Below are 21,567 nucleotides of genomic sequence, written 5' to 3'. Positions count from 1 at the left end.
TCTGAGCCTATGGAGTGGTCTTTTGTATAATAATCAAGGCAATCATTACTTCCAGGAAGACTATCTAGCATATAAGATTCTAGTCATGCAGAGAATTATTAATAGGCAGAAAATGCTTATCTTTCATATCTTAATTTTTATCAGAAAATACACTCCATTACAGATTAATCAGTTTAAAAAACAACTAATCAGGGAGTTCCCGTTGTGGCTCAGTGGTTAATGAATCTGACTAGGAACCATGAGATTGCAGGTTTGATCTGTGGCCTTGCTCAGTGGGCCAAGGACCTGGCGTTGCCGTGAGCTGTGGTGTAGGCCACAGATATGGCTGGGATCCCGCACTGCAGTGGCTGTGGCTGTGGCGTAGGCCGGCGGCTACAGTTACGATTCGACCCCTAGCCTGGAAACTTTCATATGCCACAGGTGTGGCCCTAGAAAAGATAAAAAAAGAAGAAAAAAAACCTAATCCATTACATTGAGTAACTTTTTATCATCTAGTTTGTGTTTTTCAAAAATTATTATTACATGTGTGGTAATGGATGGTAACTGGAGTTATTGTGGTGATTATTTCAAAATGTATAATAATATTGAATCAGTATGTTGAGTCACCTGAAACTAATGTAATACTATATGCTAAGTATAACTTAATTAAAAATTATTATTACAAAAACCACACGTGCATTGTAGAAAATTAGAAAAGCATAATTAAATCAATCCTTCACCATCAGAGACCATTACTAATTATCTTAAAATCTATATTTCCAGATATTTACACATATACACATGGGCCTTTGTAGTTTATATCAATATAAAATCATATTGTAAATACTCTTCCTCAACCTACTTTCTTCAGTAAATAATCTCTACTTTCTCTTATAGTTCATTTTATCTCTTCTAAGACTATATTCAAAATTCCCCATTTGATCCAAAACTAATCATATACAGCTGTTTGTCCATTCAAATATCAAATGTAGGGTCAAACTTACATCCGGTTTTTATGTCCCTTAAGTTTCTTGTAATAGCTCATAATCTCTTTTTCATGATCATGACTTTTTAAAGAACTCAGGAAAATTATCTACTGCAGACTATCCACAGATTTTTTCAGGTTTCTTTGCTATGTTAACATTTAACATCAATCTATATCTGTATTTCTAATAAATTGGGCATGATATTAGAGGCTTAATAAATCAAATTTAAATATTTTTCCTAGAGTAACTTATAGGCGATGATGTGCATTTCTTATGGCTTTATATCAAAAGGCACATAATATCTGATTAACAACCCTTGATGACACCATGATTAACCCATATCATATGTCATTTTGTTTTCTCCTCCACTGTACAGGTAACATTTCTCCCTTGTGATTAAAAAATAATATGTAAGTTTTTCTCTTAGCAATTAACCAACAGGTAGTCTCCTATAAACCATTTACTTAATGATCTTGACACCAATTAGTAATCCTTTCCTTAATATATTAATGTAATTTCAGGCTATGAAATTATTCTTTTTCTAATTCTACAGTCCCTTCTTTGTTTTATAACTGGTATTTTCTGTAAAACAGCAATATCCCTCAAAAATTGGAATATTTGGTTTCCCTCTTGGTGAGGATGTAAGCAAATGAATTACCACAGACACATGAAGGGAATATTCACACCTCACTTTTGGAAGACAGTTTGGCATTATCTAGCCAAGGTGAAGATACACACAATCTATGACCAAGCATTCCCACTTTAGGCATAGCATTTTCCCACTGTTGGTATTCTCCACTTAAAAACAGAAACTTATTTTTGTAAATTAGACATTTTTTTAAAATGCTTCTTAATATTTTAAATGAGGAAAATTATAATGTTTTTATGTCAACTCAAAACCTCAACAAATTTCCTAAAACATAACTAATTCACAGTAAAATGCTAAGATATAAAATGACTCAAGTTTTCATCAAATGATTAATACGGTTACTTCAAACAGTTTCTTTGCATGCAGCAACATGATATATTAGTCTGGATTCGCCAGAGAAGCAGAATTAATTACAGATACGTAAAAAATATCTAATTGATGTAATATATCATATATGACTTATTATAAGGAATTGGCTCACGTGATCATGGAGACTGAGAAGTTTCAAGATCAGCAGATGAGAGCCAGAAATCTGGTGAAGACCCAGGAAAACCAATGGTGCAGTTCCTGTCCAAGTCCAAGTCTGAAGGCATGAGAAAACCAATGTTCCAGCTAGAAGATACGCAAAGAGAGCAAACTCTCCTTTATTCAGTCTTTTGTTCTACTCAGGCCTTCAACAAAATGAGGGAGGCTCACCCACACTGGAGAGGGCAATCTGTTAAATTTAGCCTATCCACTCGAATGTTCATCTCATCCAGAAACTCCTTCACAGATACATCCAGAATAATATTTAAACCAACTATCTGAGCAATCCCTCCAGTCAGATTGACACATGAAATTAACCATCACATATGTCCTTTGTTGATTCTGGCTACAATTTTCAAAACATTAACACTTAACAATTCTACCTGGAATATAATCCAGACTTTCCCTCTTTAACACACATTGTTTTTCTTTAAAATGTAGTAGTGAATTTGGGAAACATAAACAGAAAAATTTTATGTAAATCAGCTGACAAGTGTATTGGAAAGACACCTATATTCTAAAGTTTGGATATCAAAATCCAAGAGGTATTTCAGCATGGAAATGTTAAAGTATGAGGGTGCTACCGTAAAAACATGTAAACATATGCACCAGCATACCTGTGGCATTGCTATTTATGGTAACTAAAACATGTAAACACCTGAATGTCCACTTACAGTAATATGAATGAGCTGTGAAATATTCATACAATAGACTAGTATATCAGTAAGAAAATGATAAAGCCAATTGCTGTAGTATGGATGACCTTGCAAACACAATAATGAACAAAAGAAAGATAAAATTCCAACAGTATGAGTTCACTAATATTAAATTCAAAGCAGGCAAAACCAGACCACTGTTTAGAGATGTATATATAGGTTATAAAAGCATAAAAGAAAAGAAAGGTATGATTATGACAAAGCCACAATAGTGGATACTTCCAGAGAGGAGGGATGAATTATAATTAGGGAAGAAGCCACAAACAAGGTGGGTATTCTTAGATACTGCCAAAATTCTATTTTTTGACTTGGATTATACCAGTGTTTGTTTTTGTAAGTATTCATTAGACAGTACAGACATATTTTATGAACTCCTCTGTAAGTATATATATTTCATAATAAGAAAAGAAAAAGACATAAACAGGGAAAGATAGATTAGCCATTATATAGGAGATATAATTGCAGTATGTTGCTGAAGGGCACTAACCTCTGCTTGCTGTATCTGACCATGTGTCAACACATGTATCATTGAACTATGGAAGACAAAAATAAGGACAACTAAAATAAGCCAGGAACAGAAGCACTGGAAAGTAGCTTGCACTTAGAAAATGCTCAAAAACAACACATTTGGTGGATTGGAAATTGAAGAATGAAGAAAAAAACTACCATATAAATAAAAAGCTTAAAAAATGGTCTAGAAGCTAAAAACTGAACTTCATGTGGACATAATAGGTATTCATAAAATCAAAATGTAAAAATACTGTGAACATGGCATTGTGCAATAATCCTGAAATTTTCAAGACATGAGGATGCCAATGAAATCAAAAGAAGTCATTTTCAATAATTAAAAGAAACTGTATCTTACACAGAAAGCAGTAAATATGCAGAAAGTTATAATTATTATATTGCTTAAATTTTGGTATTGACAGAAAAAAAAAAGCAAATAATTAAGCACATAGCCAGACTATTCAGCCTCAAAATAAAATGTTCCATCATTTTATAACTATTTAAATTCTGTTAAAATAAAGGTTCTCAATATTTTGACCAGGCTCTGGCACATGAGGACATGTTCAGAAACATTCCCCTATGACTTCTGATTTCCCAAAGAGTGATGCCCTCCGCTGGGAGAGCTGTGTCACATCTGATCTCACTCCTCCAGGGCACTCAACTTTTGCAAAAATTTCCACTTTTGTTTTCATGAATGAAATGTACCTATTTTCCTCCTAAAACACTTCATTTGAAATTTTATAGTTAGTTGTAAACAAGGGAAAGACAGCTATAACATGATTTCAAGTAAACTAAGAGAAAAATCTATTTTTGCATTTACAAAGAAAATCATAAAATGGAGAAAATATATACCAGCAATTGTACTGCTTTATTCAGTATAAGGGAAAATAAAATCTAAAAAAAATTTTTTTGTCTCTTTGTCTTTATAGGGCCACACCTGTGGCATATGGAGGCTCCCAGGCTAGGGGTCTAACCTGAGCTGTTGCTGCTGGCCTACACCAGAGCCACAGGAATTGCCAGATCCCAGCCATGTCTGCGACCTACACAGCTCACAGCAACACTAGATCCTTAACCCACTGAGCAAGGCCAGGATCGAACCCACAACTTCATGGTTTCTAATTGGATTTGTTTTCACTGCGCCACGATGGGAACTCCTGAAATATTCTAAAGTAATTTTAAAAACAGGTATTCCAAGCTAGATATATGAACAGTGAAAATGGATTTTTAAATTACATGTTCCTAAATATTTGATTTAAATTACAATTCTATAATTCAGCAGCCATCATAAGCGAAAGTTTTCTCGTTTTAATAATGCTGTCATCACTCAAAACCTGTTTTGAACAGTTTGTATAAAATTGCCTTCAAAAATATTTAAAAGAAACAAAAGAAAAACAGTCTAATTATTTTATAATTAATTTTTACTGATAATATTACCAATTTTCATCATTAGCGTTACTTAGAACCTTAGTTTTGGATGTCATTCTTATTTTAGAGCAGATATAATTTTTGGAACTAAAGAGTTTTCACCACTGAGAGTATTTGAAAGAATATTATGAATGATTCTAATAAATTTTGAAAAAGGAATCTCAAAGCATATGTATGTTGGAAGAGGAAACAATTATTTATATGTGAACTATCAGGTGTCAGCTTCTGTCTAGAATGTACAAAGTTACAAGGGAATATCAGTCCTAATCTAACAATAATAACAAACCAGATAACCTATAAAATCATAGTTTATTAAAAATTCATCATAGAGCTAAGGATGGAGGGAAAATAATGAATTAAAACCCATTATGTTACAAACCTCTCTCAGGAGTGACACAACCCAAGAGTTTATTTCATCCTTGTTGAAGCAGTGGAAAAAGAGAAAGCTATCCGAGCAAGAAGAAAGATAAAAACAAAATTAGGGTAACCTAAGAATACTGTGGAACTCTGAAGAAATTTCTATTGACTAAGTGTGGGGCTGGCATGATGGTTTAGAATCCCTAGAACACAGAGCATGCCTACCTACCAACACTTCCTAGGCCTTCACGGAATAGTCACGAGAAATATTAGATCTAGAGTAGGAAAGCTGAAAGAAAGTTTCAAGCACTCAAGCTTTATTTACACCAGTGCAAGGCAGCAGACACCTAACTTAGGTGAAGAGGAGCAGAATACTAAGAGAGACTTGCTCCACCAAGAAACAGAGTGTAGGACCTCATGAACTCTGAGGGCAGGAAAGGAGGACTGAGATAAGCTCTATAGGTCCTCCAGGCTATACAGTGAGTAAGAACAGCGATAATCCATGACTGCAAGAGGGGCAGGGAAGGTGAAAGAGATTATCCTGAGGTGTAAGGGTGTGGTGGGGGGAGGGGGAAGAGTGGTGTTTAAAGTCTGAAGGCAGCATAGGGAAACTGAACTGAACTCTTTAGCAAGATGAGGTCTTCAGTGGGTACAAAGCAATGATTGATTTTGGCCAAGGTAGAAGCAAAAGAACTGAGAGAGATCCCTCTGAGATGTAGACTAACAGGGCCTGAGTAAGACTGTGAGCAAAGCAGGAAATAAATCTTCGAGGTACTCAGGTCCCACATCTGGCTAAAAAGAAAATTCTGATCCCTTGCACTTTTGAAGACTGTGGTGAAATAAATGAAACTAAAGAAACAACTAAGCCCAGATCCAACTTACTCATGGACTAGATTAACTCATCTCCTCACATTACTGGCCTGACAGAAGAGATGTGCCCTTTTCTGGGCATAAATATTATTTGTTTCAGCTTCTATTGTTCAATAGCCAATCATCAATCAAAAGTATGAGTCATGAAAAAAGGAAGAAAAATAACTTATTCTCAAGAGAGGAAACAGTCAATTAACATCTGATCCAAGATCATCAAAGAGAAACTTTAAAATAACAATGATAAATATATTAAGGAATCTCATGGAAACGATGTATGACATGTATGAATATATGGGGAATTTGTTTTATATGTGAAAACTATAAAAAGGAGCCAGATGGTAATACTAAAAATGAAAAATAAAAGACAAAGAATACTTTCATGGGTTCATTAGCATTCTGAACACATCATATGAAAGAATCAGTGAATTTGAAGAAAATATAAATTATCCAAATTAATACACAAAGAGAAAAAAATTTAAAGAGGAAGGGGGTCAAAACATCCAGTAATTGTGAAACAAAATCAATTCATCTATCATTTGTATAGTTGGAATTCCAGAACAAGAAAACAGAACAGAGCAGAAGAAATATTGAAAGAGATAATGACTGATAATTTTCTGAAACTGAAGAAAGACATCAACTCATAGACCTAAGAAGTTCTGTGAAACCCAGTAAGAGTAGATACAAATAAAATTATATTTAGGCATATCATGGTTGTATTGCTGAAAATAAAAGCATAAAGATAAAATCTTGGAGTTCCTGCAGAGGCTCAGTACAAACGAACCTGACTCATATCCATGAGGATGCAGGTTTGATCCCTGGCCTCGTTCAGTGGGTTAAGGATCTGGTGTTGCCACAAGTTGACGTGTAGGTCACAGACATGGCTCAGATCTGGGATTGCTGCAGCTGTGGCATAGGCCAATGGTTATAGCACTGACTCAACCCCTAGCCTGGGAACCTCCATATCCCATGGGTGTGACCCTAAAAAAATATATAAATAAAATCTTGAAATCAAAAGAAAGAAAGACATATTACATAAAATGAACAATGATGAGAGGATAGTTGACTCTTATCAGAAAAAAAAATGAAGACAATAAACAATGAAATGACATTTTTACTTAAAAGAAAAACTGTTAATCCAGAACATTTTTGTTTTTATTTTTATTTTTTTGCTTTACAGGGCCACACCCATGGCATATGGAAGGTCCCAGGCTAGAAGCCAAATTGCAGCTATTGCCACCAGCCTATGCTACAACCATAGTAACACAGGATCCGAGCCAAGTCTGTGACGTACACCACAGCTCACAGCAATGCCAGATACTTAACCCACTAAGCGAGGCCAAGGATCGAACCCACGTCTTCATGGATCCTAGCCAGGTTCATTACTGCTGAACCATGATGGGAACGCCCAATCTAGAATTTTATACCCAGTAAAAATATCCATTAAAAATGAAGTCAAGGAGTTCCCATGTGGGGCAGTGGTTAACGAATCCAACTAGGAACCATGAGGTTGCGGGTTCAATCCCTGGCTTTGCTCAGTGGGTTAAGGATCCAGCATTGCCATGAGCTGTGGTGTAGGTAGCAGGCACAGCTCGGATCCTGCTTTGCTGTGGCTCTGGTGGTGTAGGCCAGTGGCTACAGGTCCAATTCCACTCCTAGCCTGGGAACCTCCATATGCCACAGGAGCAGGTCAAAAAAAGGCAAAAAAAAAAAAAAAAAGAAGTCAAAATAAAGGCATTTGGAAGCAGACAAAGACTGAAAGAAATCATTTCAATCTTAGTAGACCTGCACTATAAAATAATATTAAAGACTCAATAATGCCGTGATTTTTTTTCAGTCCTATTTCTGTGTTTTATTTGTATCATTGCAATTACTATGTCTTCAAGTTCAATAATCGTTTCTTCTCTAATGTCTAATCCATCATTAATCCTACTCAGTACGTTTTTCATTTCACACATTGCAGTTTTCATCCCTGGAAGTCCAATGTGAGTCTTTTTAACATTTACTGTTTTTATATAATATGTGCAATATTTACTCCAGCTTCCTAAGCCAAGGGAATATAGTTACAGTAATTGTTTGCTGTACTGATTTACTAATTATATCTTCTGTGTCCCATCTGGATTAGTTTTAGTTAATTAATGATTTTTCTCTTATGGATTGTATTATCTTGCTTCCTTGCATGCTGATGATTTTTAATTGGACATGATTAACTTTATCTTGATGAATGCCATATATTTTTTAATTCCTAAACATATTTTTTTTTTTTTGTCTTTTTGCTATTTCTTTGGGCCGCTCCCACGGCATATGGATGCTCCCAGGCTAGGGGTCGAATCGGAGCTGTAGCCACCGGCCTATGCCAGAGCCACAGCAACGCAGGATCCGAGCTGCGTCTGCAACCTACACCACAGCTCACGGCAACGCCAGATCGTTAACCCACTGAGCAAGGGCAGGGACCGAACCCGCAACCTCATGGTTCCTAGTCGGATTCGTTAACCACTGCACCACGACGGGAACTCCCTAAACATATTCTTGAGCTTTATTCTGTGATGATGTTGAATTAGAAACAATTTGATGAATTCAGGTCTTTCTTACAAGAATTTTTAGAAGGAACCAGAGTAGCATTTAGCTTAGGGATGATTTTGCTACTGCTGAGGCAAAACACTTCTGAGTACTCTTCACAACATTCCATAAACTTTGGCTGGTGCCCTCTGTAAACCCTGAGTATTATTCCCTCTAATCCTCTTTCTTCATCAAGCAGTTTCCCCACCCTCATGCACTGATCAGTACTTGGCTGAAGACTCAGAGGACTCTGCAGATCTCCAGAGAGCTCTTTCCCTCTGTCTGAACAGCTCTTTCCTCAGTGATATTCTTCCCTATGAATTCTGGCTCCCCAAACTCCCAACTTCAGCTTTCAGTGTAGGGAGACCACCACACTTTTGCCTGGGCTCTCTCTCCCTTGTGGCCTAGAAAATCTGCAGGTGATAAACTACGTTAATTACAGGTCTCATCTCCTCTGTTCATATACTAAAGGGAATCACTACCCTTTAATGTCTAATATTTAATGTCTTTGAAAACTGTTGTTTCATGTATTGTATTCAGTTTTTTACTGTTTAGGCAGGAAAATTAAGTATGTTCCTCTGAATTTGCCCTCCATCTTTGTTAGAAACAAATCTTTATATCATGCTTTTTACAAATACTTTAGGCGTCCCCATTGTGGCTCAGCAGGTTTAGAACTCGATATAGAGTCTGTGAGGATGCATTTTGATCCCTGACATTGCTCAGTGGGTTAAGGATCCAACATTGCCTCAAGCTGCAGCATAGATCAAAGATGTGGCTCAGATCCAGCATTGCTGTGGCTGTGGTGCAGGAGAGCAGCTCCAATTCGACCCCTAGCCCAGGAACTTCTGTATGCCACAGGAACGGCCATAAAAAGGAAAAAAACCTATAAATAAATAAATATAAAAAATACTTTATATGTATGTTGTCTTCACATTATGACTGAAATGCTGATTTCTCTTTCAGACTCATTCAAGTAGGAATCCTTTAGGTCTTGAATGGTATTAAATTTAGAATATAATATAAATATAGGTGTGAGCTTTGAAGTGAACAAAGCTGTCCATAATCAGGGACATACACACACAAAAATGAAAAGACATATGAAGGGACATTGACCCATGAAATTTACCCTTATTTACCTACTTCCTCCTCCTTTTAAAATTCTTCTCTCACACTACTTACATTTAGGACCAGATGTCCCTGTAGTCCCTGTGACTACTTTCTGCTCTGAAGAGGAAGTAACATAAGAGGTCTAAAAGCCCTTTTAGATGCCAAAAAATTTGCAAATTTTGCAAGCTATTTTGTCTAGGTAATATGGCCTTGCCCATTTTCTCTAGAATTTCTCTGGAAGTGAAGAAACAAACCCATGCAACACTACACACACACACACACACACACACACACACACACACCACATTTATCAATGTTACACTAAATTAGTGTCTGTGTTTTAGATTTCAGCTGCAAATGTAATTTAAGTACATAATTAACAGATTAATCTCTGCTGTCTCTCTTTTGGATTTCCCTTGGATTTCACACAAACATATTTGTCACGATCAGTGATTATGAAGTGATTAAAATAAAAAGTAACATCCTGTCTTCCTAAGTACACAGAAAAAAGGCAACATGAGTAGTTTATAAATGCTTCCATTATTTTCAGTAGTGAGAATGGACAAACAGCTGGTGTTCAAATAACTAATCCTTTTACTGAAAATTCAGAATACAGAGATTGGCTAAATATGGATGATGCATCATGATTATAGGATTCAGTGATTTACACAGGGGTGCTGCTTTAAGGAAAGTAATTATACACCTCAAATGACTAAGCACCTTAATTTGACAAAGAGATCCCAGGTGAAGTTGGAGGGGGAAGGAAAAAGAGATGGGGAGGAAGAGAGAGAAGGAAAAGGATAATGAGGAAAGGAATAAAAAAGAAATAACATACAAACATGTGTAACATAGGATTCAGGTAGCTTGAACATGAATTTATCCTGCTTGAACCCTATCCTAGGTATATTAATTCACCTCATTTCTTTCCCCTTTCTCCTTGCTGTATGATTTCAATTGATGCAACTAACTATGTGATTCAATTATCTCAATTTGATTTGTGAGTCCTTCTACAACCTCTGGGAGAAACTGCCTAGTATAGTATGTGACGACTACCATTACATGAAGTTATTTCTTACCCCAAGGAAGATTTAGTTAAAATAAATTTAGTAAGATTTGAGTTTAATCCCATAATAAAGTCACTTTATTTCACTTGCCTCCCAATATTTCCAGAAAGAGAAATAGAATTACAGATGGCAAATTCAAATAATAAAAATGCACTGCGTTATACATGAAAACATCATCCTTCGTGTGCCAAATCTAAACAAAAGGTGAAAATCTCTCAACTATGGAGTTCCTATCACGGCTCAGTGGTAACGAACCCGACTAGTATCCATTGGGATGTGGGTTCAATCCCTGGCCTTGTTCAGTGGGTCAAGGGTCTGGTGTTGCCACAAGCTATGGTGTAAGTCGCAGGAACAGTTCAGATCTGGTGTTGTTATGGCTGTGGTGTAGGCCAGCGGCTGTAGCTCTGATTCAGCCCCTAGCCTGGGAACTTCCATATGCTGCAAAAATGGGGCCCTAAAAATGAATGAAAGAAAGAGAGAAAGAGTGAAAGAAGAAAGAGAAAAATTAAGAAGGAAGGAAGGAAAGAGAAAGTAAAAGAAAAAAGAAAACCTCTGAACTAGAAACCTAGCACTCCACAAGCAAGGCTCCTATATTCTCTAGACATTTCTTTCTGTACCCAAATCTTCAGATTTATTTCTTTGTTCTTTAATAAATACATGAGAGGGAGTCCCCACTCAGTGCAGCAGAAACTAACCTAACATCCATGAGGATGTGGGTTCCAACACTGGCCTTGCTCAGTGTTTGGGGATCTGGTGTTGCCATGAGCTATGGTGTAGGATGCAGGCATGGCTCAGATCTGGTGTTGTTGTGACTGTTGCAGTTGAGAGGTTTTAAACTTTTATTTAGCTTTGACACATGAAGGATGATGTTCCCATAGGCTGGCAGCTGTAGCTCCAATTTGACCCCTAGCCTGGGAATTTCCATATGCCTCAAGGTGAGTCTTGGAAAGCAAAATAAATAAATAAATAAATAAATAAAATCGCATTGGAAGTGGAGGTGGGGAAGTCACATAAGGAAAATGCACCGTTTAGCTTTATTCAATCCCAATTTCAGTTTTCAACAATAGCCACTCCAAAAGTTGGTAAGAAAATCCTAGGCTCACTCTTAGCGTCTCAGTTCTCACTGCACCATCCAATTTCCCCATATTCTACTATCATCTTTCTATTTGAAACCTCTGAGTATATTGTGCTCTGTGTTGAAATTTTCTAGCAACACTAGTATCTCTTTGCATAATTACATAAAAAGCATAATCCTTGATTTCCCTAGTGGCTCACTGGGTTAAGGAACCGCCATTGTCACTGTTATGGCTCTGCTTACTGCTGTGGTGTGGGTTCAGTCCCTGGGCAGGGAACTTCTGCATGCCACGGGTGTGGCCAAAAACCGAGAGGAGCACAACCCTATGATGCCACGTAAATTAAGAACAAGCAAAGCACTACTCTTACTTCGTTAGCGTTCACTTTGCAGCAATAGATTCCTAATTAAGAGATTCTTAAGTATTCACATTCATTCAGGCTATTCCACTTTTTCTTTGCTACATTTAGTTAGAAACATTTAGACACATTAACTATTCTTCCAGTCAAAACAAATAGTTTCCCATTTTCAATTTTCCTTATTTTTAATATAAATCATTTCATTTGGATATAAAAGAAAGTAACTGTTCTGAGTGAAATTTTGAATTGCTACTGTTAGCCTCTTCCCATAGTAATAATGTCCTCAAATTAAGCTTGTAAATATAGTATAGGAAACTATGAACCTGAGAAGTTAGTATCTTTGATAATGAGAGTGATCAGATAGAGGGAGGGGTGATTTGAAGTTTTACTACCTGAGTAGTAGTTGAAGGGTCAATAGATGACTATTCCAAAGGAAAGAAGATTTTTAAGGGTTCTGAAACAGTTTTTGCTAGAACATAAGAGGAAAATTTGATTTATTAATGTCACCTAAATTAGATTCTCCATGTATATTCTGAATATCATACATATCAGAGAAAATAAATAAAACCACCAATAACCCATGTTTACAGCATAACTAAAACAGAATAATGCTTCAATTTACATGTAACTATGGAAATAAATATTCAGAAACCAGTAGAGACACCTCTGGAGTCCACTTTAGAGCAGCAAGTGGGCACTTGAGGAATGAAATACAGATATAATTACTTTCCAAAAGAGAGAGTCCCATCCTTAGGGCATAAATGCTGAGAATGAATCTGATACCAGGATGTTCAGAGTTCTGGCTTTGAGGAATTGAGAGGCAGAGCTTTGAAACTGCTGGCAATCAAGAGGTAAGAGTTATGGCCCTGCTCCAAAACAGTGGGAAAGACTTGGAAAGGGAATAACTTTGAAGAGAAAGAACCCATGTCAATTTGGGGGAAGAGGAAAGGAAATAAGCAGTAAAAATTAAACTTTCTACACAAAATTTAAGAAAATCAAAACATCAGAAGACTTCATTATCCTCTTTCCTCTGCCACTCAAGAATGTACATTAACTAAAGCACCTATACTTCACATGCCAAGAGAAGCCAGGACCCTTGAGCTAAGAAATCTAATGTCACAAAATTCATCCTTTTCTACATACAACTGTTATTGCTAGCCTAGAAAAATAAAAGATATTGCCAAAATTAACAGAAAATAGAAGACAGCGCTCATACTAGAAGTATTGTAATAAAAAACAAAAAGTGAAAAGAAAAACACTTCAGATGATCAAAGTTATCCCCCCCAAAAAAAACCACAAAGCAGAGAAAAACTGTAACAAAATATGCTAATTAAAATTAAATATCCTTGGGGTTCCTATCATGGCGCAGCAGAAACAAATCCAACTAGTATCCATGAGGATGCGTGTTCAAACCCTGGCCTTGCTCAGTGGGTTAAGGATCCGGCGTTGCATGAGATGCGGTCATGGCTGTGGCTATGGTATAGGCCGGCACCTGTAGTTCCAATTCGACCCCTAGCCTGGAAACTTCCATATGCTGCAGGTGTGGCCCTAAAAAAAAAAAAAAAGGCAAAAAAACAAAAACACTAATTCAAAAAGATACACATGCACCCAATGTTCACAACAGCATTATTTACAATTGCCAAGATATGGAAGCAACAAAATATTGTACACATTTACAACTGAATACTACTCAGTCATAAAAAGCAACGTGTATGGACATGGAGGGTATTATGCTAAGTGAAATACAAATACTGTGCTAAGTGCTAAGTACTATGAAATACAAATACTATGTACAAATACAAATACTAGTGCTAAGTACTATGAAATACAAATGCTATGAAATACAAATACTAAGTGCTAAGTGGTAAGTACTATGCAAAGTGAAATAAGTCTAAGTGAAATACAAATACTGTATGATATCACTTATATGTGGAACCTAAAAAATATAACAAACACAAAACAAATACAAAAAAGAAGCAGACTCACAGATATAGAGAACAAACTACTGGTTACCAGCAGGGAGAGAGAAGCGGGGGAGAGACAAAATAGAGATGGGAATTAAGAGGTACAAACTATTATGTATCAAATAGGCTACAAAGACATATTGAATAACATGAGCAAATACAGCCAATATTTTATAGTAACTACAAATGGAGTATAACCTTTAAAAACTGTGAAGCACTATACCTACAGCTGTAACATAATATTGTATACCAACTATATTTCAACAAATAGTTTCAAAGAAACATATTAGTATATAATACACAGTAAATATTATTTTGAAATATGTAATAATATCAGTCAATAAAAATTAACTTAACTGACCTATTAAATAAAAAACATTTTCAGATTGGTTCATATAGCAAAACTCAACTGTTAAACAAACCCACCTGTCAAGTAAACAGACCCACTTAGAACAAACTGACTCAGAAAAGCTGGATCAGGTAAACACACATAAATAAAAAAAATCCTGATATTCCATAAGGAAGACTTTAGGCTAAAAAAAAAATTAAGACAAAAATTTACTAGATAATGTTAAAAGATCCAATTCACAATAACAAAACAATGGCTATGAATACTCACCAAATAATTCAGTAACTTCATTAATAAAGCATAAATTACAAAAAATGCAAGTAGAAATAATCAAATACAATAATAACAGCTAACTTAAGACTTCACTCTTACTCAAAAACAGATTAAAAGAACAAAAAATATATATACAACCTAAACAATGTAATCAATAAAGTAGCTTTTACGGACATATCAAAAAGAACATACAGGAGTTCCCGTCGTGGCGCAGTGGTTAACGAATCCGACTAGGAACCATGAGGTTGCGGGTTCGGTCCCTGCCCTTGCTCAGTGGGTTAACGATCCGGAGTTGCCGTGAGCTGTGGTGTAGGTTGCAGACGCGGCTCGGATCCCGCGTTGCTGTGGCTCTGGCGTAGGCCGGTGGCTACAGCTCCGATTGACCCCTAGCCTGGGAACCTCCATATGCCGCGGGAGCGGCCCAATAAATAGCAACAACAACAACAATAATGCTGCGGGAGCGGCCCAAGAAATAGCAACAACAACAAAAGACCAAAAAAAAAAAAAAAAAAAAAAAAAAAAAAACATATATTCTCCTCAAATGTACATGAAACACACAGTAAATCTGACCATCTATGAGGTCATCAAAAATCTCTGTAAGTTTCATAAAGTACAATTAACATTATACTCCCTGATTACAAAACAATAATTAGAAATTAATTAAAACATAAAACAAAAAGACTCTTCAATGAAAAATTTACAACTTTCTATCAAACAATTCTTTGGAAAAGAGGAAATAAAAATAAAAATTTCAAGCGCTCCTGTCATGGCTCAGCAGTTAGTGAACCTGACTAGCATCCATAGGATGCACATTCAATCTCTGGCCTCGGTCAAGTGGGCTAAGGATCCAGCGTTGCCATGAGCTGTGGTATAGGTCGCAGACACAGCTCAGATCTGGCATTGCTATGGCTCTTGTGTAGGCTGGCGGCTACAACTCCAGATTGACCCCTAGCCTGGGAACTTCCCTGTGCCACGGGTGTGACCCTCAAAAGACAAAAGACAAAAAAAAAAAAAAAAAAAATCATAAGGGGTTTATAAATATCTATTCAAATAAACTAGAAAACCTAGATGCAATAAATAATTTCTTAGGAAAAACTGTTCCTATAGAAATAGATTAAATAGAGCAATTTCCATAGAATAGAGTTATGAAATAACTATGCTGTAATAAAGAAATCAGAACCAGATGTTTCCATAGAATAAATTCTACCAAAATTTCAAAAACCACATGATCCCAATATTATCTTAACTGATTTAGTGGATGGAAAAAAGAAGAAAAACTTTATAAGTATTTTTATGAAGTAAAACACTGATATATTAATCTGATAAACACATCATACTTTTTAAAATTCTTACGAATTCATTTATATTCTTATTAAAATTTTTAAACAAATATTAGCAAAAGTTTTTTTTTTTTTTTTTTTTTTTTTTTTTTGTCTTTTTGCCATTTTCTTGGGCCGCTCTCGCGGCATATGGAGGTTCCCAGGCTAGGGGTCGAATCGGAGCTGTAGCCACCAGCCTACGCCAGAGCCACAGCAACGCGGGATCCGAGCCGCGTCTGCAACCTACACCACAGCTCACGGCAACGCCGGATCGTTAACCCACTGAGCAAGGGCAGGGACCGAACCCGCAACCTCATGGTTCCTAGTCGGGTTCGTTAACCACTGCGCCACGACGGGAACTCCAGCAAAAGATTTTAACACTACATGAAAATAATACAATATGAGGCAAGAGAGATTTATCCCAGAAGTGTAAGGATGGTTCAGTATTAACCCAGAATATTTCATCCTATTAATAACTTAAGGAGAAATAGCATGATTATCACCATAGATGCTAAAAAGATCTTTGACAAAATTTGATACCCATCCATCATTTTTAAAAAGCACTTAATAGGAGTTCCCACTGTGGAGCAACAGAATTGACAGCATCGTGGGAGCACGGGGACACAGGTTGAATACCCAGCCCTTCACAGTGGGTTAAGGATCCGGTGTTGCTGCAGCTGCAGCTTAGGTCACAATTGTGGCTTGGATCTGATCCCTGGCCCAGGGACTCCATATGGTGTAAGGTGGCCAAAAAAAATTAAAAAGCACTTAATAAAACAGTATCTAATGCATATTTCCTTAACATGATTATTGAACATCACTCCTAAAACCGATGTGTTACATAGTCGGAAATCTCTGAATAAAGGTCTTTCCACCAGGATAAGGAAGAAGGAAAAGAAGGAGGTTCACTGTCTTGCAACTATTTAACATACTGGAGGTATTAGGAAAGCAAAATCACATAGAAAATTAAGCACTGTAAAATAAAAAGTAAAACTCCCTACTTGCAGATTATGACTTTATATCAGAAAAATTAAAAGAATCATTAACTACATCAAACAATAAAGTGGAAGGATATAAATTTAATACACAAAAATCAATTAACTTTCATGTATACACACAATAACTAGAATATATAAGGGAAGACTCCAATTAATAATAACCAAGATAGAATTCTTAAAAATAAATAAGAAATGTGCAAAAATATATATATAAGGAAAACCTGAAATACTTCTGTTTTGAATAAATGGAAGCATATCCATTGTCTTGGATAGAACAACTCAACATCCTAACTACAGAGTTTCTGTCCAAGTTACTAGATATATGTGTAGTATCTTCATGTGTGTGTATATATAACATTTCCAAGAAAAATACAAGCTTTTAAATAAATTTATATTATAGGTCATATTGAAATATAAATATTTAAGAATATATTGGAAAAGCTTTAAAAGAGGAATGATGGAAAACAAACTATCAGATATTCATACACGTTAATACACATGTAACACACATGTAACAGTGTGGCATTAGAGTATGAATTGAGAAATAAACCAAAGAAACAAAATAGAAAAACAAGGCTAGACTCGATTATATAAATAAATTTAGTGTCTAATAAGATGGTATACTTCAAAATACTGGGGGAATTATAGACATTTTAATAAATTACAGTTGACCCTTGAACAACACAGATTTGAACTGTACAGATCCACTTATATGCAGATTTTCTTTCAATAGTATATATGACAGTACTACATGGAAGTAGAATCACGTATACCAGAGGAATAGTATATTCAGAGCGCCAACTATAAGTAATACATGGAATTTAGACTCTACAGATGGTCAGCCCCTTATCCCTCATGTTGTTCAAGGGTCAACTATATGATGAAACAATCAGATATCCATTTGGAGAAAGACAAAGCTGGACTCACACTTTACAATATATGTGAATAAACTCCAGATGAATTCAAGATTTATGTGTAAATATGAGACAGTGCAAGTACATACAAGCATAAACACAAGTAAATTCCTTTATAACGTGGTGTTAATAAGGAATTTCTACCTCTGACTCAAAATATAGATACAACAAAAGAAAATGTTAATAAATTGGCTAGGCTATATATAATATAGCTTTGCACATCCAATAATATAGCTTTGCACATCCAAAATATAACACATAAAGTCATAAGACAAATAATAAACTGGGAAAAAATATTTCCGAGATACATTATAAAGACTACACATAACCTTTAAATTTTGAAGGGGAAAAAAAATTATATGGAAATTTGGGCTAAAGGCATGAATAGAAAGCTCAAAAAAAATGCAAATGGTTCTTGAATATGATAATGTTTATAATAATAACCTCAAAAAAAAATCAAGCCCAAGTAATACTGATCTATAAATTACAATGTATCAAACAATGTATTACAGTTACTACTTTATATTTCATTTAGTAAATTACTAGTCTAGATTTCTGACTTAGTACTATATTATTTTTTTAAAAAAAGCAAACTCATGGATTTAGAGAACTAGTGGTTACCAAAGTCAAGAGGGAAGAAGGAAAGGTCATCATAGGGGATTAAAAGGTACATACTATTAGGAGTAAAATAAACTACAAGGATATATTATATGACACAGGGGATACATTGTACAAAATATAGCCAATATTTTACAATAACTATAAATGGAGTATAAATTTAAAAAATTGTTGAATCACTGTATTGTATACCTGTAACATACAATATTGTACAGAAACTATACTTGAAAAATAAAAAAAAAAATTTCAAGTAAACTTAAAGAAATTTTAAAGAACTAAAAAAGAGAAAAAAAGATTCCTTATAATTGGATCACCAAAGTGGAACTATATTTATTTTTGTGTATTGTTTTCCAGGCTTTTAATATGGACCTAAACATGTAGAAAACATATAAAATTGCAAAACTATATAAAAATATTAATACAGAATTATTTGATTTAAATTTTACATTTTTAGTATAAACAACATAACCATAGCACATGAACTGCCATTTTATTGCAAATACCTATCATCTTATATTGTGGTATTGGTGCATACATTCAATCATTATACCAGAATGTAATTACACATATTGATTTCTTTGGACTTTAAAGAGTTCTCATAAATAATGCAGAAAGAAGTAAGTTTATAAAATGTTATCTCTTTGAATTGTATCTTTGAGGAAAATTCTAAGTAGCAAAATTTTCAAATCAAACAAGAATTTAAACATTTTATGGCTTATAAAATTAGTTGCCAGGAGTTCCCGTCATAGAGTAGCAGAAACAAATCGACTAGGAACAATGAGGTTGCAGATTCTATCACTGGCCTTGCCCAGTAGGTTAAGGATCTGGCGTTGCTGTGAGCTGTGATCTAAGTCACAGACACAGCTCAGATCTGGCGGAACTGGCAGTTGCTGTGGCTGTGGCATAGGCCGGCAGCTGTAGCTCTGATTAGACCCCTAGCCTGGGAACCTCCATATGCTGCAGATGCAGCCCTAAAAAAAAAAAATTAGTTGCCAATTTTCTTTTCCAAAGAATAATTCTGGTATTATTATTGTCACTAAAAAAATTTTTGGACTTACTCCACCCTCATTATCATTGGGTATTAATTTTTAAAACTATTTTGGTAAAAGTAGAATGACATATTTCTGGAATAAATTAAATCTGAACATTAAAAAATAATATATTGTTTTCACATGAAAGAAAAAAGCAAACTTGCTACAGGACTGGCTACTGAAACTCAGCAATACATAGTAAAATCCTTCAAGAAGAGATGTAAATGTCTAGAAAGAGGTTTGAAATAAATCTTATTGCCATCTACTCCTATGTTCCCTTCCCCCTCTCCCTGAACTTTGGCAACCAATAATCTACTTTCTATAAACTTGCCTATTCTGAATATTTCATACATATGGGATCATATAACATGTGGTCCTTTGTGAGTGGCTTCTTTCACTTAAGGTGTTTTCAAAGTTCATGTTGTAACATGTCAATATTTCTTTTTTTCGCTGAGTAGTATTCCAGTATATGAGTACACAGCATTTTATATATCCATTCATTCACTTTTTGGTTATTATGAATAATGTTGCTATGAACATTTATATACAAGTTTCAGTATGCACATATGCTTTTATTTTTCCTAGATATGTAAAGACTGGAATTGCTGGGTCATATAACACTATGTTTAACATTTCAAAGAACTGGCAAACCTGAGTTCCCATTGTGGTGCAGCAGAAACAAACCTGGCTGGTATCCATGACGTTGCGAGTTCAATCCCTGGCCTTACTCAGTGGGTGGGTGATCCGGCTTTGCTGTGAGCTGCGGTGCAGATCACAGATATGGCTTGTATCCCGCATTCCAATAGCTGTGGCATAGGCTGGCAGTGTAGCTTCTATTCGACCCCTAGCCTAGGATATTCCATATGCCACAGGTATGGCCCTAAAAAGCAAAAAACAAAAACAAAAAAACTGCCAAACTATTTTCTAAAGCAATTGCAACATTTTACATTCAGACCAGCAATATACGCAGTTTTTTATTACTCCACATTCTCAATAACACTTGCTATTATCTGGTTTTTTGATTGTAGCCATCTGAGTAGGTGTGAAATAGTATTTCATTACGATTTTGATTTGCATTCCTTTGATGGCTAATTATGTTGAGTATCTCTTCATGTGCTTATTGGTCATTTGCATATCTTCTTTGGAGATGCTTTTTTTTTAGATCCTTTGTTCATTTTTCTTATTTGTCTTTTCACTAGTAATTTGTAATTTTTCTTTTTTTCTGTGGTTTTTTTTTTTTTTTTGGTCTTTTTAGGGCAGCACCTGTGGCATATGGGGGTTCTCAGGCTAGGGGTCAAATGGGAGCTGTAGCCACCAGCCTATGCTACAGCCACAGCAACGCAGGATCTGAACAGCATCTGCAGTCTATACCACAGCTCATGGCAATGCCAGACCCTAACCCACTGAGAGAGGCCAGGGATCAAACCTGTGCCCTCATGGATTCCAGTTGAGTTCATTAACCACTGAGCCACAACTGGAACTCCTCTTTATACATTTTTCAAGTATAACTCCCTTATCATACATACCATTTATAAAAATTTTCTCCCAAACTTTGGATTGTCTTTGACAATATTTTAAAATCATAACTTATTTGGTTTGAATTCCTCTAAAATTATTCCAAGTTTTTTCAAATATATAGATATACATGCATATCCTTAAATATATTCTGTGAAAGGGGGATTAAATAATAAGTAAAATAAGTATGAGAAATGCCCAACAGTAAATGATCTTCTTTAAGTGACACTTTATATCAGCATATTAGAGGTTCTAAAAAGTCCTGTGTAAACCTCTTAATTTTATTTAATCCACTAGGAATTAGTGTTAGGTTGAATCAATTATCAAGGAAACTACTCTACTTTAGGATACACTTGAGAAAATACTACTGAAAATCCAATCTGATCAAACTGTAAAAGCTGAAAGAGCTATTTT

The 21,567-nt window shown here is 35.4% G+C and overlaps 1 protein-coding gene across 1 annotated transcript in view; it reads right to left on the bottom strand.

The window, feature by feature from the left end:
• FBXO4 (F-box protein 4) overlaps window positions 486-21,567 on the bottom strand; it is a 43,665-nt gene continuing 22,583 nt past the window's right edge. Inside the window, exon 8 of the transcript XR_002339734.1 lies at window positions 486-2,226. The gene's annotated coding sequence lies outside the window, so the exon portion shown is untranslated. The remainder of the gene's footprint in view (window positions 2,227-21,567) is intronic.

The sequence above is a fragment of the Sus scrofa genome, chromosome 16 (genome assembly GCF_000003025.6).
Source record: "Sus scrofa isolate TJ Tabasco breed Duroc chromosome 16, Sscrofa11.1, whole genome shotgun sequence".
In the NCBI taxonomy this organism is placed as follows: domain Eukaryota; kingdom Metazoa; phylum Chordata; class Mammalia; order Artiodactyla; family Suidae; genus Sus; species Sus scrofa.
Note: the sequence above shows the minus strand (reverse complement) of the source record. Positions and strands in the feature narration are given on the sequence as shown.